This window comes from Quercus suber, unplaced genomic scaffold, assembly GCF_002906115.3.
Source record: "Quercus suber isolate HL8 unplaced genomic scaffold, Cork oak 2.0 scaffold_81, whole genome shotgun sequence".
In the NCBI taxonomy this organism is placed as follows: Eukaryota; Viridiplantae; Streptophyta; class Magnoliopsida; order Fagales; family Fagaceae; genus Quercus; species Quercus suber.
This window is the reverse complement of record NW_027069546.1, coordinates 1,612,759-1,640,222: the sequence shown is the minus strand read 5'-3', so window position 1 is coordinate 1,640,222 and position 27,464 is coordinate 1,612,759. Positions and strand designations below refer to the sequence as shown.

The following is a 27,464-nucleotide window of genomic DNA, read 5'->3' as shown; positions in this document are numbered from 1 at the left end:
AACTCTTCCTCCCTCTTCATCTGGCCCTCCGATCCCTTCTCGTTTTCCCCTACTAACATTGTAACATACATCTATGCAAACTCATTCTAAGTATGAAATTTCCAAAAAGAAGCGATGCTACGTGGTTACTCCCACCATTGAATTTACTTCTTTTAGTGTTGCTTCCAAGCTTGATGTTTGGCATGCTACCATTGCCATGGCCCATGCTTGAAGAATTTTCTGCCTTGCAAAATCAGGGCATGTCATGTGGACCTGGGTTCCTGCACCCTCTTAACAAGAATGTAGTTTGTTGCCGCCAGGATTATAAAATTTAGCGTCCCCCTGAAGGTTCCATTGCCCGCATTAGTCCAAGCTCTTTGCTATTGGATATCATCAGCAACAAGGCTTTGTGGAAACTTTTAGTTATCAATACTGCTACAGTTTGCATTGTTCTCTCTTTGGTCATTCTTAATGGATTCCTCAAAGAGATGTACAAGCCTCAACCTCGTAGTTTTGTTGGTACTGCATTTCTTGAGTAATCAGCTCCACAAGCTTGGTTTGATTGTTTTGCCTCTCATTTAGATACTCTTGGATTTCAAGTTTTCAACCATCTCATGCTGATTCCTCAATGTTAATAATTAGATATGGTCCTTCACTTACATTTTAATTGCTCAAGTGAATGACATCATTTTTGCAGGCTCCGATCCATCATTCATCTCTATTTTAATTACTCAACTCAGTTCTGCATTCAAACTTAAACTTAGGTTCGTTTGAGTTATTTTTTGGGGATCCAGATTCACTATACTTTTGTGTATTTCAGCCTCCAAAAATGGGAGATGGACTGAGGCCAGACAGAGGTTAGCATTTGTCTTAAAACCCAAACGCTTGGGTATCCCTAAATAGAAAAGTGGAATGCTTTGTGCAATCTAAGACTAGGAGTATTAAGTGAGCATAGTTAAATTCATCACCTTTATGACATGTATGCATTCAAGGATTTTGGATTTAAGAAACATAGCATGTCTTCTGTACCTGTCCTCTTTTAATAAAATTTTCAGTCTTTTCTAAGATTGTCAATGGGGAAATGCTCTTGAGCTCTATAAATTTTGATTCTTTAAACAGCAAGTAACTAGGCCTGAGAGCAAATTAGCCTTTACGGTTCCTCAAAAAGACTCTATGGAGATGCCAAGATAATAACTCGCCCGAGTTTGGCGATAAGCACCCATAATATTATCTTGATAATAGTCCAGACTTCATAGGAATATAGCCTACACCAACATGGAGAAAGAAAAAAATACAACAACGATTTTTATCATTAAGCTATGACATCCACTTTATAGAATTTCAATTTATGATATCTACTCCATAATGATAATTGTCTTTTATCATTAAACTAAGACACTAATTGATTTTTGGTATAGGTGGCATTTTCTCTAGTTATCACTAAAGAGCACCCCACACAAAAATACACAATAAAAAAGCATTTATGAGCTGAGTTGAAGAAACCTTAGTGCCATAGGATGCTTGGCTTCTGAGAGTTTATCAGGACACTACAACAATTTCACCTTTCACAAGGGGACAGACAATATCAGCAATCCTCTGTATTTGTTTGATGCTGTGAGAGACCGTAATAATAGTCATTCCCTGTTTCTTCTTTAGGTTCACTAGGACATCCTCTATGTTTTCCGTTGATATTGGATCCAAGGCAATTGTAGGCTCATCAAGCAGCAGAACCTGTGAGACAGAGCACATGATCAAATCTAGCAACATATGTCCATTTGAGTCAGCTGTATGAAAACATAGCAATGATAATAAAAATTGCATTTTGAAAATATGATTTGTAAGAAACACAAATGCTAGGTAAAATCTATGAAAAGTGCTGCTGTCATAAAAAATTGCAGTACAAAAACACAGTTGTTTTTTTAACTCTCCATTCTCTCTCTTCTCCTCTCTGACCCAAACTTCTCTTCTCTCTTCTCACTCTATCTCAGACGTTTCTATTTTGATTTTGATTTTCTGTTTTGTGTTTGAAACCAAAAACCTGTTCTTTAATTTTGATAAGAACCAGGATGGTGTTATTTTATCTTTGTTTGGTCTAATTAAATATTCCGAGCGTTTTGAAGGCATGGCAGCTACGATGGATTTCTACAGTAGCAGTCCTCTTCGGTCATCAGTACCCTTTGGGGGTGAGCTAATGGAAGCACTTGAACCTTTTAAGAAAAGTACTTCCTCAACACCGACAACAAGCTCTCCCTCTGAAACCTGATCTTCTTCTTCAACAACTTCTCTCTCTTCTCCTTCTTACAACAATCTTTCTTTCTCTCCTTCAGTCCCAACCCAGACCCAGCCCTCTTCTTCATACCCAGATGGTTGCTCCACCTCGATGACCCACATGTTTTCAGATGGGTTCTTGACTCAAAACCTTATAGGTTTCGAGCAACCGCGTTCGATTGGGCTAAACCAACTAACCCCATCTCAGATCCACCAGATCCACCTCCAAAACCAACACTTTTACTCACAAAATCAACAGCCACAACATGGTTCTTGTTCTTCAAATACCCTCAGCTTTTTGAGTCCCAAACCTATCCCAGTGAAGCAAGCGGGTTCCCCTCCAAAACCATCGAAGCTTTACAGAGTGGTCAGGAGAGGAGAAGTTTAGGTCAGAGGGGAGAAGAGAGAGAATGGAGAGTTAAAAAATAATGTCTGTTAAGTCTGTTTAGAGATCAAGTGGTACTTGGAACCTGCTTGGCATTACCCCAAACCTTAGAGATAATTAGTGAAATTTATCCTAAAAAATTTTACATTTTCATTTAAAATTGCTATTTTCCTTCATGAAATCGCAATACCAATTATTGGGCAAGTGTTTTCTACATTTCAAAGTGCCATTAGACTACCACATAATGATAAGATATCATGCTAGTAATATTTAACAATGCTGATTGCAAATCGTCCAAGATCATGTGTAAAGGGTTACCTCTGGTTTATAAGCTAAGGTCCTAGCAAGAGCAACCCTTTGTGTTTGACCAACAGATAGTTCACCACCAGTCTTACTGTAAAAAGAGGAATCAAGGTCTGCAAGTTTGAGCAAGCCGTAAACCTACTCATCACTTAGCTTCTGCCCTCTCAATTGCAGTCCATATCGTATGTTCCTAAGAAGATGATATCCAATTATCCCTGGTAAGGCCGTGCATATATTGATATGTAAATGGTAACATACTCTTAGGAAGAAGAAGAAGAAGAAGAAGAAGAAGAAAAAATTGAACAATAATGCAATGGTTCTACCATGGGTTAAAGTAGGTGTCACCTAAATCTTGTAATTGAAAACAGAATGAATTAGAAGCACTAAAAACAAAAACTAACAATAAACAAAATTGCAGCTAATTGGCTTTAGCAAAATTTAACCCAGTTCAGTTCCATAAAATGAGATAAGCCTGGATTCAGCTCAGACTGATTCCTACTTTGATAATTTATTTATTATTATTATTATTATTTTTAAATCAGAATCATTAGACTTTTGCAATCCTTAGCATCATGGGAGCAAGTGGCATCAATGTGGATCACCCTGCTAGAAATTTTTGTTCATTATTTTGACTGCATAAGATACAGTTTGATGCACAAAGAATTTTGCTACTTTCATTAATGCTACAAATTGCTGGTAAGATAAGTTCCACTGATAAAGATTTTGTTTTAATTTTAAATTTTTTTGTTTTTTAATTGATTAAACAGCCTGGGTGACTCCAAACTTAAATAATAATAATAATTATATAGTTTAGAGCAATCATTAGAGTCGTAGCTGCCAAAAAAAAAATGCTATATACATTACTTTTTGTCTAAATTACAAATTTCACTTCTAATTTTGCTTAAAATTCAATTCAATTACCTAACTCTACTTTCATTCAATTCAATTCTATAACTTTCAAGTTTATTCAATTTAGGCTTCTCTTTAGTCTCCGTAAAATAAAAATTTTGCTCTAAACGATACCCAAAATAACATTGTTTTGTGACACAACCCATCTAATAGAAGTGGATGGGAGGCCTAAATTGAAAATACTTGGAAACTTAAGAGGGGTAAGGGCTGAATAAACAAAAGTGACGTTAAGGGACTAAATTGAATTTTTTTAAAAAGTTGTAGGGTGTATTTTATAAATTTAGCCTAACTTTGGAGAGAACAAATAGTAAAGGAGAGACAAAAACATCACTTTAATTTAATTGCTTACAACCTGGTACAGCAGGACGCAGAAGAAAGTGTCCATGGACTTATTCTAAAACCCACACAAAAAAATAAAAAAAAAAAAAAAAGACGGAAATACCTTGTATGTCCTTATATTTTGGTCATGTTTTCAATTTAGTCCTTAGTTTTTCATAACTTTATTTTAGTCCTTATATTTTTAAACTTTCTGTCATTTTGATTTCTAATGTCATTTCACTAAAAAATAAAAAGGCTTATATGATTAATGGACTATACTACTAGCTTAAAATTGTGTTTTTTGTAAGTGAGATGATGATAAGGACCAAAATGACAACAAATTTAAAAATATAAAAATTAAAATGAAATTATAAAAACTTTAGGATCAAATTAAAAATTAAAACTGTGGGGTCTGTTTTTGTAACCCAAGCTCAAAGGATATGGGTTAAAGGCCCAACGAACCCAGAATAATGAATTTATAGAGAGTGGATCGAAGGTTTAGGCGCTGGCCGGCGTTCACAAAACATGAAGTCCTTTCTCTTTTATTGAAAAAATACTTAGAACAGTTTACAATTGGGGGATGCTCCTCGGCCCATGGCCGAGAAGGCTTTTCTCCCTCTCTCCCCCAAAACCCCCCCCCTCAATACATTTTCCTCACATTTCTTATATATCCTCATCTTCTTCCTCCTGTTGATCATCTATTGGCCTTCCTCCTGACCGTCTATCCCATCAAAGGTCATATCCGTGCTCAAGTGGTTCACCCTGATCGATGTTGCCCTGGCAAGGGGTTACATCCCCATTAATGCGACCAGAGGGGTTAGGTGAACGTATTCAATGGCGAGGTGACGGTTCGCCCAGAGCTTGCCCTTCTCCGCACCGAGGTCTCGGACGACTGAGGATAGGGTCATCCTTGGACCCATCGTGCGTCCTCGGCGTGGGCCATTTGGGCCTGGATTGAAGTGGGCCTTGGCTACTCGATTTTCTGGCCCCACAATAGCCCCTCAAAATCTTGCTGCACGCATCCTCGGGCGGGGAGAAGGATTTTGACATCCTCGGCCTCACCCCTCTCCCCCACCCCTCATCAGTGCTGGGGTCCATTCACCTGCCAAGGGCACGACACTGACGTTTCGAAGCACGTAACGTGTCCATCATTAAATTCAGGCGGCTCTGTGCTCCCCACGTCCAATGAGGCGTTACCCATCCAACGGTGGAGATTCGTCTTGCATTTATGAGCGGGAAAACCCGCATGGTTCTCGATTTGGGGTATAAATACCCGTACGAACCGCTTCTTCCGGTTCCTCATTTGTAATCAAGAACATTCGTGCGCCCCTCCTGAGTTCAGCCACACTCTTACTAGCACCTCCAGCACAAAAGCTTGTCCGAGGAGCCCTTCCTCTTTCCTGTAAGTCGCTCTGTCTCTCTTTGGCCTCTTTTTCTCTTTACCCTTTTTTCTACTTCGCTTGTTCTTTCTTAGTTCTTTTAGGCGTCTACTGGGATGGGTAGGTTTAAGAAATACGTCGATACTGAGGAGGCGATGGAGAAATTCATCACCGACTACAAAATTCTCGGCAATGTAAGTCTGAGACATTGTGAGGACGGGGAGTGGCGCATATACAGGCAGGAGGGCGAGGTGGTAATTTCTATAGTCGCCTTCCTTGAAGGGGGGATGACGATCCCCATGGGGCCGGTGATGAGGGATTACCTTATGCACTTCCGGTTGGCCCCCACTCAGTGTGGGATAAACGTCTTTAGGATTCTGGGCTGTGTGGACGCCCTGAACGAGAAGATGGGGCTGAGGTTGACCCACCATGACGTGAACTGGTGTTACAACCTTCAGCTTCTTAAGGGCAAGTCGTATTACCTGAAGGCGAGAGACGACAGGGTGCGGCTCATTCAGTGCCTCCCCGAGTCCAGCAAGGGGTTCTATGAGGATTTCCTCATCGTGTCAGGGGAGTGGCACGATGGCCTTCACTGCCCAACAACAGAGGGAACACCAGGTGGGGCAGTGGGAGACAGATAGGGTTTCAAGCTCTCGTCTTTTTTCTTTACCCTTTTTTTTTTTTTTTTTACTAACGCGGTGGTGCTTTCCGTTTGCAGACCCGCACGCCTTTCAACGTCACTTCCATCTGGTTAACCGGGAAGATTTGCAAAAGGTGCTGAGGGCGCCGGTGTATATAAACGAGGACGACAACCAGGTTAGGGCCGCCCACATAATTTTGGGTTATACACCTACCTAGAAATCGTTCCCCGTTCCGAAGCACGTCATCCTCGCCAACGATCCTCGGCTTCAGAGGATTACTATGACCAAGGATGGATTTTCGTTCCCCGAGGAGCCCTCCGACTAGGAAGCTGTCGCATTAGCCGTCCCCTCCTCTTCCTAACTGTTTGCCGAGGCCGCCGAGTAAGCTCCAGAGGGGAAAGGGGACGTGTTTGATGTTTTCGCTCAACTTGATCAGTCCGAGGATCCTCCCGGGGACTTGGGTGATCCCAATTTAAGCGAAGCAGGCTTCCTTGCTTCAGAAGCCCCTCCTCGGCCGACAATGGGTTACAAGAGGAAGCCCACCACCAACTTGCTGGACCTGCTTGAGGGCCAGCCGGGGGAGTCCCAACAGAAAACTCATACTCCTCCTCCGAAGGCTAAGTCGACTTCCGCTTGGCAAAAGCTCCCTCCTTCTCCTTCTCAAACGCGCTTGCCCTCTGGGTCCATGTCTGCTGGCCCTAAAAAGAAGAAGGATAAAGGTAAAAGGATCGTGGAGGATAGGATGGTGTCCTCACAGGAGGAGGACACTACTCTACGTCCGTCCAAGCAGCTTAAGATAGGCGACCAGAGCCAGGAGAGGCGGCTCGTCGACACCACCTCCTCCGAGGTCCAAGCCTGGCTCCCAACCCCGATGCTCTGTGGGGAGCCCTTGAGGGATAACGCCTCCCTCAGGGATTTCAACGAGGGCGAAGGTACGCGCGTGGCAGACGCACTAGAGAGGAGCCTGCTGCTCCCGGCGGACATGGCTGAGCTTAACTCTTTGACGAGCGAGCAGGTCTTCCTCAGCCTCAAGCGATATGTGGGGATGGTAAGGGCTACAACCTCAACTCTTCTCCCACTCTTTTCCTCTTATTGGGCTCATAGCACACTAGTTATTCTGGCAGGCTGTCCAAGCTATCTTTAGGTTGGAGGGGGCGACAAATGACCAGAAGGAGGACCTCAAACGGGAGCGTGCTTGGCGCTACCAGGCCACCAGGGCCCTGAAGAATTCCGAGGCTGACCTCGCCAAGGCCCGAGAGGCTTTGACGGCGGTGACCAGGGAGCGGGACAATGCCCTGTCAGGTCTCAAGGGTGCCCAGACCCAGGCCAATGAGCAGACGAGGCGCTTGGGCGAGGCGGAGGAGTAATTGCGGACTGCGAGGGGTCTAATCGCTGATCTGCAGGCTAATGTGACAAAGGCCGAGGAGTCCCAGAGGGAGGCCGAATTGGCCAGAGACCAGGCTCGGCGGGCTAAGGACGAGGCTGACCATGGCTGGGAGATGGCCGAACATGCTAAGGAGGAGGCTGAGACCGCAGCCTATGCTGATGGGATGGCTTCGGTAGAGGCCGCCTACAAGGCTCAAGTCTCGGGGGTGTGTAGGCGATATTGTTTCCAGGTCTAGGCTGAGGCCCTCAAACAAGCTGGGGTGGAGGCCGCGTCCGACCTATGGAAGGCAGAGAACGTGTACTATCCCCTTGCTATCCGTGAGGCCGTCCCTGTGGATCCTAAGGCTGGGGAGATTGTTGAAGAGGTGTGGGCAGTTGAACTGGGGGAGCATTCGGGTGAGGAGGTGCCCCAAGAGATAGTGGAGGTCCTTTCCGATGATCCAGCCCCCGCCACTGAGGAAGCGGCTGCTCTCACCATACCCCCGCAGACCGTCCCCTTAGGCCAGGGCTCAGAGGGGTCAGGGGTTGCCCCTGTCCAGCCTGAGCAAAAGGAGTAGGCTCCTCGGCATCTCGGCTAGTCCTACTTTCACGTTGTTATTTTATTTTGTTGTGCTTCTCCTCTGTGTACTGTGGCTCTTGCCATGCAATTTTTACGAACTCATTATTGTAATGCTAATTTAATCTCCCTTTATTTGAATTGCTTATTTGTGTACGCGCTGCCTGCTTTTCCTTTTTTCCTTAGATTTGTACAATTTTAGCTTGAATTGTATGTCGGCCAATCGCGCCAGTAACGATGATAAGGAGAGAGAACGTATGCATGGGCAGCTCTCTTGCGTCTCAAGGGCTAGGTGGGGCTTGGTCCTTTCCTAACTTGGGATATTTTGTAGTTAGCCTCCCTGTAGGCCTGAGTCCGAGGGCCATGCGATGCCTCTGTTCTGCTCGGCACCCTGGTCTAATTGAGCGGTTAGTTTCCCCATAGGCTTGAGTTCGAGGACCATGCAGTGCCTTGGTTCTGTCTAACACTTTCAGGTATAGAGGAGCGGTTAGTTTCCTCATAGGCTTGGGTCCGAGGACCATGCAGTGCCTTGGTTCTGTCTAACGCTTTCATGTATAGAGGAGCGGTTAGTTTCCTCATAGGCCTGAGTCCGAGGACCATGCAGTGCCTTGATTTTGTCTAATGCTTTCATTTCTCTGTAAGTATCTAGTTTCCCCATAGGTTTGAGTCCGAGGACCATGCAATACCTTGGTTCTGTCTAGTACCCAGGTATAGAGGAGTGGTTAGTTTCCCCATAGGCTTGAGTCCAAGGACCATGCAGTGCCTTGGTTCTGTCTAACGCTTTTATTTCTCTGTAAGTATCTAGTTTCCCCATAGGTTTGAGTCCGAGGACCATGCAATACCTTGGTTCTGTCTAGTACTCAGGTATAGAGGAGCAGTTAATTTCCCCATAGGCCTGAGTCCGAGGACCATGCAGTGCCTTGGTTCTGTCTAACGCTTTCATGTATAGAGGAGCGGTTAGTTTCCCCATAGGCCTGAGTCTGAGGACCATGCAGTGCCTTGGTTCTGTCTAACGCTTTCATGTATAGAAGAGCGGTTAGTTTCCCCATAGGCCTGAGTCCGAGGACCATGCAGTGCTTTGGTTCTGTCTAACGCTTTCATTTCTCTGTAAGTATCTAGTTTCCTCATAGGTTTGAGTCTGAGAACCATGCAATATCTTGGTTCTATCTAGTACCCAGGTATAGAGGAGCGGTTAGTTTCCCCATAGGCCTGAGTCCGAGGACTATGCAGTGCCTTGGTTCTGTCTAACGCTTTCATTTCTCTGTAAGTATCTAGTTTCCCCATAGGTTTGAGTCCGAGGACCATGCAATATCTTGGTTCTGTCTAGTACCCAGGTATAGAGGAGCGGTTAGTTTCCCCATAGGCCTGAGTCCGAGGACCATGCAGTGCCTTGGTTCTGTCTAACGCTTTCATGTATAGAGGAGCGGTTAGTTTCCCCATAGGCCTGAGTTCGAGGACCATGCAGTGCCTTGGTTCTGTCTAACGCTTTCATTTCTCTGTAAGTATCTAGTTTCCCCATAGGTTTGAGTCTGAGGACCATGCAATACCTTGGTTCTGTCTAGTACCCAGGTATAGAAGAGCGGTTAGTTTCCCTATAGGCCTGAGTCCGAGGACCATGCAGTGCCTTGGTTCTGTCTAACGCTTTCATTTCTCTGTAAGTAGGGGTTTGTCCTCGGACCGCTTTACTAGAGACGATTCCTCCTTGGGTCGGATTATGATCTTACACGTGGCGTTGATCTCGCCTCCAGTTCGAGCCCCCATCTTTTTTATTTACGAAGCATCCCTTGGCAGTTCGTGTTCCGCGCTTGACGCTTCGGTGCGCGAGACACGCCTTCATTAATGTCCTCGTGAATTAACACAAGTCCAACGGTCTACGGCCCCCTTGGAATTTGGTAGCTTCATTATTAGCCCTGCTGGAAACTCTCTTTTCGAATTCTGCGTGGATTAATTCTCACCAACCTTCATCCTCTATATAAGGCTTTCCGGGGGGATGGTTTCTCCATACTCCATGAACCTCCTAACACAAACAGAAAGAATACACCCTTTCAGCTCCCCAAGCCCCTTTAATAACCCCGCCAGAATTGTGACCGGAGTTAGTAGATATGGGGCGGCTTTGGGCGGGTGTGAGGACATCCGTGCCAAGAGCCGTTGTGGCCACAGTCCCCACTGGGCTTTCGGTGCGGCAGAGTCTAGGCATAACCCCGATGGCGCCATGCACGGTGGTCCGGAGGGATGTCGTTGAAGTACCTAATGTCTCTCCTCGGAGCGCACCCCCAACGGAGGAGACGTGCGAACTCATGTCATGGGCGGTGCTCGAGTGTTGCCGTCTCCAACGGCCAACGCTCGTGGGGATTGGAGAAAATCAAGGGAACATCACGGGGGAGGGTGTTCCGGAGCCCCTGCATCTGCTCCTCGCTTTGCTCAAGCTCCGCCGCTCCGAGAAAGGAGTTGTTGGTGGCCTTGAAGCGAGCCAGCCTCAGCCCCCTTCCGCCCCCTTACTGTCAAGTTCTCTCATTCTCTTGATGCCAGTAAAGGTACGGGTTGACACTTCCCTCTAGCTAGTTTTAGGACGGGTCCGCCTGGGCCTCTGATTGTAGGACTAGCTTGTAGGAATAGTTTTAAAACACGTTTGCCTGAGCCTCTGATTGTATTATGTACTTTTCTTTTTATTAAATAATATCAAGCTTCCTTTCTTTGCTGTCGAATCTTCCGTCTCGAACTTTTATCTTTCTGCAGTGTTTTTTTTTTTTTTTTTTGCATCACCACCAATCTTTCATAGAACGATTACTTAGAACCATTGTCTATTGCGCCGGCTAGCTCACAAATCCTCCCCACAGACGGCGCCAATTGTGGGGTCTGTTTTTGTAGCCCTAGCCCAAAGGATATGAGTTAAAGACCCAACGAACTCAGAACAATGAATTTGTAGAGAGTGGATCGAAGGTTTAGGCGCTGGCTGGCGTTCACGAAACATGAAGTCCTTTCTCTTTTATTGAAAAAATACTTAGAACAGTTTACAACTGGGGGATGCTCCTCGGCCCATGGCCGAGAAGGCTTTTCTCCCTCTCTCCCCCAAAACCCCCCCCTCAATACATTTTCCTCACATTTCTTATATATCCTTATCTTCTTCCTTTTGTTGATCATCTATTGGCCTTCCTCCTGACCGCCTATCCCATCAAAGGTCATATCCGTGCTCAAGTAGTTCACCCTGATCGATGTCGCCCTGGCAAGGGGTTACATCCCCATTAATGTGGCCAGAGGGGTTAGGTGAACGTATTTAATGGCGAGGTGACGGTTCACCCAGAGCTTGCCCTTCTCCGCACTGAGGTCTCGGACGACTGAGGATAGGGTCATCCTTGGACCCATCGTGCGTCCTCGGCGTGGGCCATTTGGGCCTGGGTTGAAGTGGGCCTTGGCTACTCGATTTTCTGGCCCCACAAAAACAAAATATAGGAACAAAAAAAGTATTTTTGCCTAAGAAAAAAAACACCATAAAAATAAAAGTATCATAGTAATTCAACTAAAAATAAATAAATAAAGTAAAGGCTAAAATATTATTTTTGTTCTAAAGTTTACTAAAAGTAATTTTTTTTATCCCTAAACGGTAAAAAGCTATTTTTTGTTATTTCTAAATTATTGAAAAGTTCATTTTTCATAAAGGAAAAAGTTTAGTTACAAAATTTATTATAGTTTAAGGTTACAACCTTACTCAATAAAATAAACATTACTAAATATTTTGAAAATCTAACTGTTAAATTGCATTTTTTTATGCTCTTAATACACACGTCAAATTTGTGTTAATCGGATATTATTTGCTATATGATCTATATGCTTATATTTTCCATGCATAATTTTAAATTACAAAAACTTGCAATTTAAATAATTTATTGATGACATAACTATTGATCTTTAATTTTATTAGAAATTTTACAAGTATAGAGGATATAAGAAGATGTTATCCAATAATGGATTTCTCAAAATTCACCTCTAGTAAAAAATAAAAATAAAAGACTATGTAGGGGCCTTTTTTGTATTATGCTTTGGGCTGGGCTAGCTCCTGCGGTGATAGGCCCAGGTATTCTGAGTAGGAGAGTTGAGATCGGCCCAACTACAACTCACTTTGGGCCGGTTTGTGCACAAACTTGGCCTCATCTACCAAGAGAGTACTTATGACAGACAAAACTGTTTTTCAATAAGTTATAGCAGGCAGATATAATAACAAAAGAAAACATGGTATAATGGTCTTTCCCTGATGGAAAATAACCAAGTAATCTCTATTTTTTTATGACAATCATAGTAATGACAATGGATTTACAAAAGAAGTGAAAGATTAAATGACAATATGAATTAATCAAAGGAATAATACCAAGTTAATTTTGATTCTATAATGGCAAAGAACAAAGAGGAAGAACGCTTCCTCTCAATGAAACTAATCTTCCAGGAAAACATCCTGTCGTGGGGATTAATGACTTTGAGGGAATCGGACCTAAATGACTAGTACCCAAAGGAATCACTATTGTTTTAATCGTCTTCAAAAGAGTGGGATTTTGAGGGGGAGAGAAGGGAACCGACCTACTGGTGCATGCCCATTACACTTTTTCTCTTTCTTTTTTGTTTTCTCTCTATTTTTTCTTCTTTCTTTTCTTTTTCTTTTGTTTTCCTTTTACTTCGTGATACCTCTGTTTTTTTATCCCTTTTACAAGGCACGGCAATGGTCCTTTTATAGGGCCTGCCGTGACCGGATTTTACTACTTTACCTCCTTAACCGCCTTTGTTTGGTTTGGGTATACTTGCCGACCACCCAGAGGCTCGTCTGTGTACCACTTACTTTCGCCAGACAAAGGCAAGTTTTTGTTGTTTGTTAGTCCGCCATGGCATCCTCTCCTGCCATGGCATAAATGCTTTTTCTCTCTCTTCATGGCATGTACCTAATGGTTCCCCCTTCAACGCTGCCTCTTTTGGGCGGTCTGTCATCCCAGCAGGATGTACCTCCCAAAAGGGCTTGGGCAAGAACCGCAAAATAGATCTTTTTCCCTCTTCCTACCATCAAACCACACCCTCCTTACCTCTTATCTTTGACCCATAGCCCCACCACGTCCCATATTGGCTGGGTACAGGCTAGTGGTACCTAGGCCTTGCGCATGCCTTCCTGTTATGTATGTTCAAAATCTGTCTGCTGCTCATGCATTTACCGCGATCTAGAGCTTTGTTTGCATAGTTTGCCGCGCTTCTTTGTTCTTTTACATAAGCTGTTTGCATAATTCACTGTTCCCTCTAGGGACTGGGATTTACTTGGTACTGGGCTTCTTATTTCTTTCAGCTCACTTCTTAATTATCCTGACTTCCTACCACATTACTTGGCATTTCCTGCAATGACGATTTGCTCCTACTGGGTCTCTTTTTAGGCCTGTCATTCCATTCTTTCCCCTAGTGGCTTAATATGGCCACTAGTGTTCTTACTTATGGGCTCCAGTGTCCCTTTCATTTTTCGTTGGGCTTGCAGCCCATTTACTTCCTTTGGACTTCCTTGGCCCACTCACTAACTACATTCCCATGGGCTTTTACTAACTTGATTGGGCTTCCCCGGCCCAATTTCCTTATTCTCATCCTTGGGGTTCATGGGTTTGCCATCAACCCCTACTTTCTTTGTTTACATTGCCTTGGGCCTGCCGCGGCCTATTCTCACTTTTTCATACCATATACTGCTCATGGGTGCCATTTCTCTGTTTCCAAGCCCTTTAGGCCCATTTGCTTCCTCAAGACCCATTTGTTTATGTTACGGGTCTGTGATCCATTGTTCCTGCCACTTGGACTTAATGGTTTTATTCTATGCTTGCCACTTCTATTTGCTGCTTGTGTTGCTGAGTTGGGCATGTTTTACAAAAATGACCCTTAACAGACTACAACAAATTTTGTAACTAAACTTTCTCCTTTCACAAATATTTCATTGTTCATTCTTAAAAATATATAAAAGGTCTTTTTCATTCTTAAACCTTTTTTTTTTTTTTTTTTTTAAAAAAGAAAGTCTTTTTTTCTATCCATATTTTTGCCTCTAAAACTACTAGAAAAGCTCTTTACATTTACAAAGTTTAGTACGAAAAAAAGAACAAGCTTAGGGACCAAAAAACAAAATTGAGCCAAAATAGCAAAAATATAGCAATACCATACCTTCAAAGAGAGCAGGAAGCTGGAAGAGCATCCTAACCTTCCCCCACAGAGTGAGCACATCAAGATCACAGATATCCCGACTGTCCAAAAACAGAGTCCCCAAAGATGGCTCCTACAGCCTGTTCAGAGCTCTCAACATCATCGATTTCCCACTCCCACCTCGGCCCTATGATCCCAACAATCACACCCTTCGATATCTCCATGCTTATCCCATTCGATAAAGGATCACCCGCATCAGATTCCTTCCTCAGATCATGTATCCCAAACTTCGTTAATGGTTGCTGTGTTTCTTCTTGATCTGGGCTTGGATCCTCTACACCCACCACCAGCAAGTGCTCCTGAGCCTCTGTACCTATGTAATACATCATGAAAATGATATGAGAGGATAGCTAAGCAAAAATTATCAAATGGGTTTTATAGAATTAGCACCTAGGTTTTGCTTGAAAGTAGCACTAAGTGATTAAAGTAAAAAGAGAACCTAAGATTCAATAACTAGGGTTGCTTGGAATTAACACCACTCATGGGATAAAATTGAAATATAATTTTTTTTTTTTAATAATTCTCTTGTGCTTTACAAAATATACACAATTGTGATATTTGATGGCTGCAATCAAAATGAAGACATGAAGTGCATGGTTGAAGACATTGTAGATTGGCTTTTGAATTGTGGAGCTTTGTGCTTGATTTAGTGGGTGTTACCAGAGAAGGTTCTTGATTTATTATATGGGTGGTGAAATTGGGGACCAAATCTTCTTTCAAATAAATGGAATCTTGTTCCTTTAAGTTTGTTGTGGTCCTTGTGGACTATATGGAAGGAAAGGAATCGACATACTTTTGAAGATGTAGAGTTCACATCAACTCAATTGCTAGCATCCTTTATTAGTTCTCTTTATGAGTGGTCTTTTGTGTCAAGACCAACAAATGGTAACCATGTTCAATTTTTCATAGAGTAGATTCATACATAGATATTTTTCCATTTGTAATTCTTTAGGAAAATTCATGGCTTTTTTCATGAAGTAGTCTCATTTTAATAAAATTATTCTTACCTATAAAAAAAAAAAGGTGCATGGTTGAATCGCACTATACCCAAAAGGCAAAGGCCAAAAGCACTAGTTCAGTTTTGATTATATGCCAAACAAAAGCAATGCAATCCTAAAAATATATAATCATCACCCTCGTTAAGCATAGGACCATTATTGTTGTCATCACTAGTCATATTGGTCATGAAAAGTAAAAAGCATTTTTTCAGGAGGTAAACCCCAGTATCCTCATATTGAACAAGAAGAATGAAAAAAATTGTTACAAAAATCATTTTTTTAAAAAAATTAAAAATCTAGGCAGGGATTTTGTGACAATAAAGTGACACATATGACTGTATCATAAGACAAGCCTATTTACATCTAACCTTTAGCTCCTTAATAGTAATATAAAGCATTAATAAATATTATAAAGTAATAATAATAGAAAAAAAAAAAAAGCCCACAGTTATTGAAGTAAATGTAGTATGTACTACCTCATCATCAAAAGAAGGTACCATGCAAGCCATTTGGGGCCAGCAATTACCATCAGCTCCTAAAGCACCAAACTCACCTCTGCTTATAACTGCCTAGACAAATGAAAAGGAAATCAGTGTCCATTGCATTTTAGAAGCAAAACCTGGATTTCCAAAAAAAAAAAAGCCATGCATAAATTATACCTTTTAGACATAGGAAGCAAATGATCTACCAAACTTAGCAGTCAAAGGAGTGAAAATATTTTGTTCATAGAAAAAATAGTTAATAAGTACATATTAAAAGTATTTGGGATAAAAAAGTAACATAAAAGGTACAACAATGGAAATAACTCATGCAAGCTACTAACTTTTGCATAAGGATCCAATAGAATCCGAGAAGAATCATAGTAAAGGCCTTCGTCTGGGGAAAATTTTCCATCAAATTTGTAGCCATAAAGCATGTCTTTGAAGTCTCCTTTCAGGAATACATGCCAGACATCACCTGTCTTGTCTTATTAGTCAATGGATTAAGTGAGATTTGCTCAGCCACTTTATTCTACAGAGGTAAATGGCTAAAATTAGTTATACATGCTCCACAAACTATAAGACTTAAAGACTCATAAGTTTGATCAATGACTCTTAAAAACAGTATCATTGTTTCAAAAAGATGATCTTGTAAGCCTCAAAACTCATGAAATATCTTTGCTAATTACAACATGCAACAACTCCTTGGTATAAGAATAAGAAGGCCATAAAAACCACCGGTTTCCAAGATATACAAAAATTCACATATTTCATCAAGTAGCACATACATCCATAATGGTCCAATGAAATTCATAGATATGGGAAGAAATCTTGTCAAATAGATATTTTTTCTTTTGACCATCTCTTGAGCTTTTAGTTCTTATAGTAATGTGTGTATTGGAAATTTATTACGAATCTGTGAAGTGCGCTAGAGCTTATATAAGCTTAAGCACCCATCACCATTTGAACTATAAATACCCTTCAGCATTAGTTACTTAGAAACAGCATTAGTATTACAAAATAAAATACTCCCCTAAATCCCCATTTGCAACGTAAAATATATTGACCACCAAAATTAATTTTTCACAACAGTTAAGTTGGCAAAAATTTCAATTGATCCCATCACTGACTTTACTTTTGTCATTTAGCATTCACTTTTTTACAAAAAAATTTACAACCGCTGAGTGCCAAGTGTGAAGCTTAGCCATAAATGGTAGACAATAAAGTGGTGTTAGTGGTGGACTAGACAAGAATCAATAACGACTTTGACAAAGTTGTAAAATTTGTTGCGAAAAAACATTAATTGTACATGTAGCATTGCCCCTAGAGTTACTAAATGAATAGAAATTGTATCACAGAATAACATACTCAAATTCAAAGTCCTAAACAACATTTACAAAGTAAAAATACATTGATCACCAAAAGAGAAAAAAAAAAAAAAAAAAGAAAAGAAAAGAAAAGAAAAGAAAGCGAACTCACTCATGTCATGTAAATCGAAGAGAGAGATGAGGCAGAGAGTGGCGGAAACGGCATTGGCGTAGAAGATAGCGAAATTGACAACGCCGTCGTGAGCAGTGGCACCAAACGGCGTCGGAGAACCCCTATGCACCTCGAACCGCTCCGTTTCGGCTTCTCCTTCACCACCACGACAGTGTCAACCTCGGCTCCACCACCACCACTTTCTCTCCTCGCATTCACGATCTTCAATTGAGGAGGACCAAGACCGCTTCTCTTTTGGTTTCAGAGAGTAGTAGTAGTAGTACTTAATACCAATCATCGAGAAGTTTCAAGAGGATTGTTGAGAAGTTCAGGGGTACAGGATACTGAGGATAGTAAGCGTGAAGCACATTGAGCTGTTAACTCCATTTTGGTTTGAAGCTGAGTGAGAGTGAGAGTGGGAGTGAGAAGGGGATAGAGGCATAGGCACCTGATCTCAAGTCTATGGAGCTCGTTTTGAGTGTGAGAGCTATTGATATTTGATTATTATATATTTGGTTGGGTTAACGGACACAGTGACTGTTAACGACAGTTTTTTGCACCCTTTTTTTTATTTTTTATTTATTTTTAACTTTTTGCAGCTTTTTTTTTTTTTGACAATTTTTTAGCAATTGTTTATTCTTTTTGGCAATTATTTTAATAATTTTTTGTCCTTTTTATTAATACAATCCATTAAGGAAATCTTAACAAACACCGCACTATGCTTGTTAAAATTTCCCTTATATATACCTATTTCTCTTGTTGGCGCTATTTACCAAATTTTATGGGACCACTAGTAGTTCTTGACTTCTTGTACTTTATTATTTGTTGATTGGTTATGTAAGATTTGAGTTGTGCTAGTGCCACCTAAAGTGGCACAACTTGTCACAACTCACTCACATGACAAGTTGTGAGTGATAGAAAGGTAATCTTATAGTTTCCCAAAAAAAAAAAAGGTAATCTTATATAGACACACCATCACCTCTCTATCACTCACAACTCGCCACGTGGGCGAGTTGTGGCACAAGTTATGCCACTTTATGTGGCACAAGCATTATTTGTAAGATTTTCATTGGCTAGTGCTGGAATAGAGTGTTTAGTTATACTGAACTCGTCACAATGATAACACGGCTTATTTAAAATATTCAATTATATTAAATTCATCAGAATGATGACACATGTATCCAAAATGTCCCGTTGTGTTAGACCTAGGCGGGTTACATGCAATGTTTTAAAGTCAGTTTCGTTTCAGTGTTTAATCTGGTGCACTTACTCTCTTGTTGTGTTTCAATCTAAGTTCTGAGTAATTCTAAACGAATTCTGGTTATTTCGGTCTTTAAACTATGACATATTCCAGGATATTCCGGATTGTGTTTATTTTTTTAAACATTGATGCCCAAAATTCATCATTTGACTCATTTTATTCTCATATCATATTTTAAATTTTGTTTTAGTTAATTAATTATAATGAAATATGAAGTTATAAATATAAAGATTATGTACATGTGTGTGTATATATATGTGGTGCGTAATCCCAAAATGGTGCATTAAAGTACTCCAGTACCTAAATATTTCATTCCAATTGTTAATCTAGTACGATGTTTGGACTGGAATTCAAAACCTTAGTTACATGTGTCTAAAATGTCTAGTTGCACTGTACACTAAACTTAACCCTTACCGAGTATGAACATTTCCTATTTTCGTTGGTACTTTCTAATTCAAATATTGATTTATTTGTTTCTTCCAATTTCAGTTTTATTAGACACTGATATGGCATGCTCTAAATTTTGGGTTTGATTATTCCTTTTCATTGATGGAATAATGCCCACGTTTTGATTGCATCTTTAGATGTCTCGAGATGGTAATATATAAACTTTTCAAAACTTTCCAATGTAATATTACGTATTTCCTTTATTTGAGTCTAATGTTGCCAATGATGTTTGGTCTGTTTGGAAGATTGATTTTCATAAATGTAATCGGGAATCCATAGTTAAACATTATTAATTTCCATGTAGTCTAGAATGATTCAGTGAAGTTATCTTATGGGACCCCTGACAGGACCACCTTAAAGGCTTAAACTATCGATCTCAAACAATGGGCTAACCAATGGACTCGTGCTCACCAACGTAGGGCCAATTTAAAGACACTTTTTTTTTTATATAGAATTAACTTGTAACCTCATGCATATGCATGAATACACTTAAAGATATATAATAAGATGCATAATATAATTCATATATATAAATTTAAATACTATTAATAGTCATTTTTATATTTTATTAACTCTTTAAAAAATTTTGTAAGGATATTATTAGGTATAAAATGTAAATTGTCCATGTTTTATTTTTAATTTTTTAACTATTGTGAAGCACTTTTTTTTTTTTTACAATTCATTTATTTTAGACTCTTTGATTTTTGTACTTAATAACTTACTTGGATAAATATTTATGATGTAGCCTCACATTTGATTCTAAAATTAAAAAATAAAACTCTTTAAAAATAAATAATTTATGACACATGGCACAAAATTGAAACTCTAATTTAGAATTCTAATTTGAGTTTCTCTCATTTTCACCTATTATATATATATATATATATATTACAATCATTAACAAAAACAATGAATATAAATTTTCAAGAGAACTTGTCTCTGATATTAATAGGGGGAACCCAAGGGGAATATGAAGATTGGTTGAAGAGAGAAATACGGATGAATATGTATGAATAATTATGTTGCAAGAACAAAATGAACAGTACAATATAAAACTTTGGAAATAAAAATATATTTTTGAAAACTTAAAAACTTACTTGATTCTTGAAAACTTTGAATAGTACTTCAAACGATTGATATTGGATGGATTGATAGCTTAGAAGGGAAGGTTTATAATGAAAGGATTTTTTTTTTTTGGTCTTGAAGTAGGTCGTGTTTACGGCTTGCCTAATACATTTGATTCATACGCCTTATAAAGGCTTACAAACACTACGGAGTTATTTAGTTTGCCGTGATGTTACATTACGCCGTAATATAACGTTATTCTAATCTTATATTAATCTAGTCTTAATACAAGAATACAAAATTAAATTGTTTAGAAAAGTGATGAGATTAAAATGATGTGATATATTTTGTAATTTTAAATTATAGTAATGTTAGAAAAAATAAAATAAACCAAAAATCTTAATATCACATCATCTTAATGTGCATCACTTTAAAGGCACATCACAATAAACCAAATGCCCCCTACATGAATTGTGACATGAACAATAATATAGCACAGTGAAAAAAATGAATAGTGCCACATAATAACTATCAGAAATAATTTCATGATACTTCCAAAATAATTTTAGCAATAATTCTTAAGATAGTGACTTGTCTTCAATAATGTTTGATACTGCCAAGATTGATTCTGTGGATGAAATGATGAAAGTCTTTAATAATAATCCATATATTATAAGTTCTATATATATAGAGACACACACATGATATAATTTCAATTATGACATGGATTTCATGATTGTTGCTTTTAATCATTAGACGAAGACATTGACTGATTGGTGTAAACAGGGTTTGAACCTTAGATTTCTTATTTAATGATAAAAGATTTTACCAATTGAGTTAACTGAAACCCACCATATATTACAAGCTTACTACATAATTAAACTGGAAAAAAATAGAATTAAACTAGTATAGGAGTAACCAGTCTTAACTCCCCCCCCCCCCCCCCCCCCCCAAAAAGGGGGAGAAACTAGTCCTTAGATTTCCCATACATAGACATAAATTAATAGAGAAAGTGATCCATACATTCCATTACAAGCTTAATGCATAATTAAAGTAGTCTAGGAGTAACTAATCCTTAGATTAGGAATAACTAATCCTTAGGCTTCCCATAAATACACAAAATATTAGATAAAGGGCAAGTTCAAAAGTCACATAAACTATCAACACATTTATTAGCTTCATGATATACGTGTTGAATTGAGACCTGCAAAGCTCTAGCGAGGATGTTCCTACAATCAAGAAAATAATACGTTAATCCCATAAAAAATAATACATTAATATGCCAACTTGTTTTTGTAGTCCTTCAAAATGTTACTTTTTTTACACAAATTTATTCTTTAAGCAAAATAACTGAATGAAATAGACGATCATTCAAACACACCATTAACAATCATAGAAAAAAAAAAGAAAAAAGAAAAAGAAAAAGAAAGAAGATAAAAAAGGTATTTTCATTTGCCATTCAATCATTTGTGCTAGCCTTGAAAACATTGATCAAAACTCAAATTATGTAATACTAAACTGCCAATAAGCAACATCTTCCATATGTAAAGTAAATCAGAAACTTACTTTTTATTTATTTATTTATTTATTTATTTTTTTATTTATCAAAGCTAAGCTGAAATTCCTTATAAGAGATTCATATGATAAAATTTAGTACCATAAACCATTACACAACTTAGGATTTCTTACCACCTTGGCGTGTAACGATTAGTAAACAACTGTCCATGTTACGTCATTTTGGAAAATCCAATGGAAAACCTCAATCTGACCCAGAGCCAACCCTAGAGCCTAGAAAGCTTCATGAGTCGGGTTCCAACCCGATGTGTTCAAGTGACAGATGGCGACGCCGTAAGAATTCGGATCAAGTATATCCACTTGGTAGACCCGAACATTTGGGACCGAATGATAGTAATAAAGAAGGTAGGGAAACAAGAGTTGATGACAAGTGACTGAGCCTGTGACTTTCCCACTGTTGATCCCTTCGATTGATCCAATCATTATACTCTACTTTGACCCATTTACATTCTTCATCGTTAGAATGTCAAAGTTTCGACCCAACACTGAATTGTTGCAAAGTCAAGCTTGGTCTCGCCAGGGTTTGGAGCCCTCTTGGACTCACTCAAGGGCTTAACTATCATAGTGTCCATAGTCGAATTATCTCCCGCATCAAAAATGTGCTTCAGCTCAGAGACTTTCAGCGTGGAAAATGGTTGTTTTGATGAAATCAACCGAGGCAGAAATGACTTTTCAGGAAATTTATCGCTAATGTCCGGCATTGGTATCACCTTCCCTTTCTTTAACATAAACTCCCGAAAGAATTTGCCAGAGCCACCCTTGGTGCTGGCAGAGTCGCCATACTTTTTTTGGAGGACTACATCAATAAAGTTGCTGACAGAGTCACCATAGGTTTTTTGGAGGACTACATCGATAGAGTTCTTTTGGCCAACGACTACATCGGTAGAGACTTTTTGGCAAAATGTTGATGGTAATAAATTGGGGAAGCAGAGGAGGTTCGTGGAGGCACAGAAGGTCGAGAACCGAGAGGAGAGAGTGTTCTGGGCGACAAGTTTGGAGAAACTGGCTGACTCAGTTGTGCTTAATGGAGATGCCTTGGATAGGAGAAAGATTGGCTTGGCTTGGTTGTATGAAGAATTACAAGAATCTCTAGGAAGAAACAGAAAATACTAGAGAGAATTCAAGTTGAAGAAAAAGTTGATTTCATATTAATGAATTGATCTATACACGCTCTGTGGTTAAATACCAAAACAGAGAATACCAGAAAGCCAAGCAAAATATCTCCTAAACACACGGAGTTAGTTATGGCACGTGAGATAGTTAGTTACTCCACGTGTGAGCTTAATTGATCTAAGTATATGATAAACTACATGTAGCTTTAACACACTAATTTATACAAATACATTTATACGGCTGTCGTTTTGCTCATTTCTTTGGTTTAGACTTCTTTAGTTTAATCTTCTTCTGTTGTATTCCTTTTCTTTCTTCCTGATGTGAGATGCAATCTTGATACTCCCCCTCAAGATGAAAACCTGGATTGTGAATATTCACAATGTTCATCTTGGAAAGTAATACTCTCAAATGTTGACCACTAAGAGCCTTTGTGAGTAAATCAGCCAGTTGAGAATGAGTGGGAGTGAAGAACAATCTGAGCACCTTATCTTGGACTTTGTCTCGGACCAAATGACAGTCTATTTCAATATGTTTGGTCCTCTCGTGAAACACAAGGTTCTCACCAATGTATATGGCTGCCTAATTATCACAAAAAAGCATGGCAGGTCTGAGATGTAGAACTTCCAAATCCTTTAACAAAGCTAGAAGCCAAGTTATTTCGCATGAAGTCACTGCCATGGCTCTATATTCTGCCTCAGCAGATGATCTAGAGACTATAGATTGCTTCTTGGTCTTCCATGAAATTAGAGAATTTCCCAGGAAAATGCAAAAACCAGTAGTGGACCTTCTGGTGTCAATACAAGATGCCCAATCTGCATCTGTATAAGCCTTTAATTGCAGGTCTGAGTTTGATGACAAAAGAATTCCCTGACCAGGACTCCCTTTAAGGTATTGCAATACTTTATAAGCTGCATCCAGATGAGGTTTTCGTGGCTTGGACATGAACTAGCTCAGTTTCTGAACTGAATAGGCAATGTCTGGTCTAGTTATGGTAAGGTACAACAATCTTCCTACTAACCTCCTGTAAACACTAGGATCAGGTAGCAACTCTCCACAAAACTTGCTCAATTTCAAATTCTGCTCCATGGGAACCCTGCTAGGTTTGCAACCTGTCATCCCAGCATCTTTAAGTATCTCCAAACAATATTTCCTTTGACATAAGGAAATGCCTAACTCTGATCTGGCCACTTCAAGACCAAGAAAAAATCTCAGGTTCCCAAGATCCTTTAGTTTAAACTCTTGATTCAAAAACACTTTAAGTTCATCAACTGCATTAGCATCATTGCTGGCAATAAGTATGTCATCAACATACACCAATAGAGCTATAAAGGACTGATTACACTTCTTTGTGAAAAGAGAGTAATCTGACTTAGATTGTTTGAAACCACACTTCAAAATGGTAGAGGAAAACTTAGAGTACCATTGTCTTGAAGCCTGCTTTAAACCATACAAAGACTTATTGAGCTTACATACCAATTGCTCCCCCTTGCTGTGAAAACCTTGAGGAAGATGCATGTAAACATCCTCATGAAGATCACCATGGAGGAATGCATTATTTACATCAAGTTGAACAAGGTGCCATCCTTTCACAGCAGCAATAGCAAGCAAAGTCTTCACTGAAGTCATCTTTGCCACAGGAGAGAATGTATCCGTCAAATCCAAACCTTCCTGTTGAGTGAACCCCTTGGCCACAAGCCTTGCCTTGTACCTTTCCACTGCTCCATCAGCTTTATACTTGATCTTATAAACCCATTTGCACCCAATGGCCTTTTTATGAGGAGGTAAAGCAGTAAGAGTCCATGTTTGATTGGATTCCAAGGCTGCAATCTCAGCAGCCATGGCATCCTGCCACTTAGGATCTTTGACAGCCTCAGAATAAGATTTGGGCTCAGAGAGTGCAGTGATTAGGGAACAAAAATGGGAATAAAAAGTAGATAAGCCAGAAGAATTGAGGTAATCAGATAGGGGATATGGAGTACCTGATATGGAAGGGAGGCAGCCTAACTTGATGGAAAGATTGGAGGTAGCAAGCTAATCAAGAACAACATTACTGCACCTATAATCTTGCAAATAAGCAGGAGCTTTACTGAGTCTGGCAGATTTTCTTAATGGAGGAATGGAGACAGAATTAGGAGGAGGAAGAGTATTGGAAACAGGAGCAGATAAAAATTCTGCAGAAGTAGCATCAGAAGGAAGTATAGGATCAGGAATGGAATTGGGAATAAAGGCAGGTAAAGATTCTGCAGGAATAGCAGAATTATGTATGGGAGAAGCATGAATGGCATCAATAGAAGGTGAAGAAGGATGTGAAAAATCTGAAGCAACATGAGGATCAAAAACAGATGGTGAATCAAGAATTGAGTTTTGGACAGGAGTAGAGTAAGAAGCAGTAGGTAAGAGGTCAGTATAAGGATCAAGGGAAGGGAAAATATGAGGTAATGTGAGTGTAGAGTGAGGTGAGGCTGAATAGGTTGAGGAAATGAAAGGGAAGACAGTCTCATGAAAAATGACATCCCTAGATATAGAGATTTTCTTAGTAGCTAGGTCCAACACTTTGTAACCTTTAATTCCATAAGGGTAACCCAAAAAAACACAAGGCAGGGATCTAGGAGCAAATTTAGACCTATTGTGTGACAAAGTAGAGGCAAAACATAGGCATCCAAAAACCTTTAGATGATCATAGGAAGGGATTTTGTTGTAAAGTTTCTCAAAAGGGGATTTGTTGCCTAGAATGGAAGAGGGTAGTCTATTAATGATATACACAGCAGTTAAAACACAATCACCCCAAAAGGTAAGAGGCATATTTGACTGAAATTTTAAAGCTCTTGCAATGCCCAATATGTGTTGATGCTTCCTCTCCACAACTGAATTTTGTTGTGGAGTGGCTACACATGAGTGTTGATGCAAAATTCCATGGGCTGCATAAAAATCTTTGAGTATAAACTCTGGAGCATTATCAGTCCTAATACCCTTGATTTTAATGTTAAACTGTGTGGATATCATATTGAAGAAAGAAATCAGCATTGGTCTGGTTTCATACTTATGTTTCATAAGATACAACCATGTGGACCTAGTGGCATCATCAACTATGGTAAGGAAGTATCTAAAACCATCATGAGTGGACTTGGCAAAGGGACCCCATACATCACAGTGAATAAGATCAAAAGCAGATTCAGTTATGTGATTGAAGAATGGAAAAGGCAAACGTTTCTGTTTTGCAATGGGACAAAGAGTACAAGTTTTATTGCTATGAACACTCTTTACATCAGGAATACAATCATGTAAAATCTGTAACTTTGCATCTGAAGCATGTCCTAGTCTAAGATGCCAAAGGAAAGGCTTGGTAATGACAGGAACTTCAGAAACATTATTTACAAAGGTACTAAAAACAGAATCCAGAATAGAAGAAGCTGCAGAATCAGATTTGCAATGTGTTGTAGATAGCAAGTAGAGGTTGTTATGAAGGTTACCCACTCCAATCGTTTTCCAACAAGAAAGGGCCTGTATAAAGCATAAGTTGGACAGGAAAACAACACAACATGCCATGCTTTTTGTCAATTGACTCACTGAGATCAAATTGAAAGTGAAAGTAGGAACACACAACACATTTTCAAGAACAAGACTAGGTGTGACTTGAATGGTGCCAATGTGTGTGACAACAACTCTTTCACCATTAGGTAATTGAACAAAAGAGGAAATAGAACTTGTGATTTTGGTGAAGAGTGTGACAGAATGAACAATGTGGTCTGTTGCACCAGTGTCCAGGACCCAAGTTTCCTTACCAAAAATTGTTTTATTGGCTGGATTTGTGGCAAAAATGGAATGTTGCATATTCAGACATACAGAATCTTGAAAAGAGGCATAAAGATTACCTGAAATGGCAGAATTAGCTGTGGCTGCAGCATCACTTGGAGTACCAGAAGTGGAGGTATGAGTGTTCAGTAGGAAAGTAACTGCTGGTACTGCTCTGAGGTAAAAGGAAAAGGGTTACTCTGATGCACAAATTCAGGTTGACCTTGATTATCATCAGTCATAACCTGATTGGCCTTGGCAATCCTTCCTTTTTGCTTGTATCCTGGAGGGAATCCAACAAGCTTATAACACTTATCCATAATGTGACCAAGCTTCCCACAGTGGCTGCAAATAGGTCTCCCTTTACCAACATTCCCTTTGAAACTACCACCATTTCTGTTATTTGGAGAACCTTGATTGAAAACTTGGTTCTTAACAGTAAGTACAGCTGATTCAACAGAAGGAGCACCATTAAAGGATGAAAACCTTTGTCTTTCTTCTTGGATTACCAATGAGAAAACCTTATCTATTGATGGAACAGGTTCCATCATAAGGATTTGAGTCTTGACTTGTGAAAAACAATCATTCAATCCGTTGAGAAACTGCATGATTGAATCTTGATGATAAAGATGTGCAATCTTATCATTTACTCCACAAATGCAGTTACCACATGAACAACTTGGTAAAGGCCTGAGATTCAACAATTGATCCCAAGCAACTTGAATCTCAGTGAAAAAGGTTGTTACTGTGGAATCTCCCTGCATTACAGTAGAGATTTGTTTCTGGAGTTGAGAAATTCTAGGGCCATTGGCTTGCAAGAAACGAATCTTGAGTGCATTCCACACTGCAAAAGCTGTGTCTCTGTAAATGACACTAGCTTTGATGTGAGCTGATACAGAATTCAAGATCCAGGATGAGATCATCGAA

At 39.7% G+C, this 27,464-nt stretch overlaps 2 pseudogenes; one reads left to right on the top strand and one right to left on the bottom strand.

Annotated features, from left to right (window-relative positions):
• Window positions 1-1,165: 1,165 nt before the first annotated feature.
• On the bottom strand, window positions 1,166-15,073 carry LOC111984568 (ABC transporter I family member 17-like; annotated as a pseudogene).
• On the top strand, window positions 2,079-2,723 carry LOC111984555 (ethylene-responsive transcription factor RAP2-4-like; annotated as a pseudogene).
• Window positions 15,074-27,464: the final 12,391 nt, after the last annotated feature.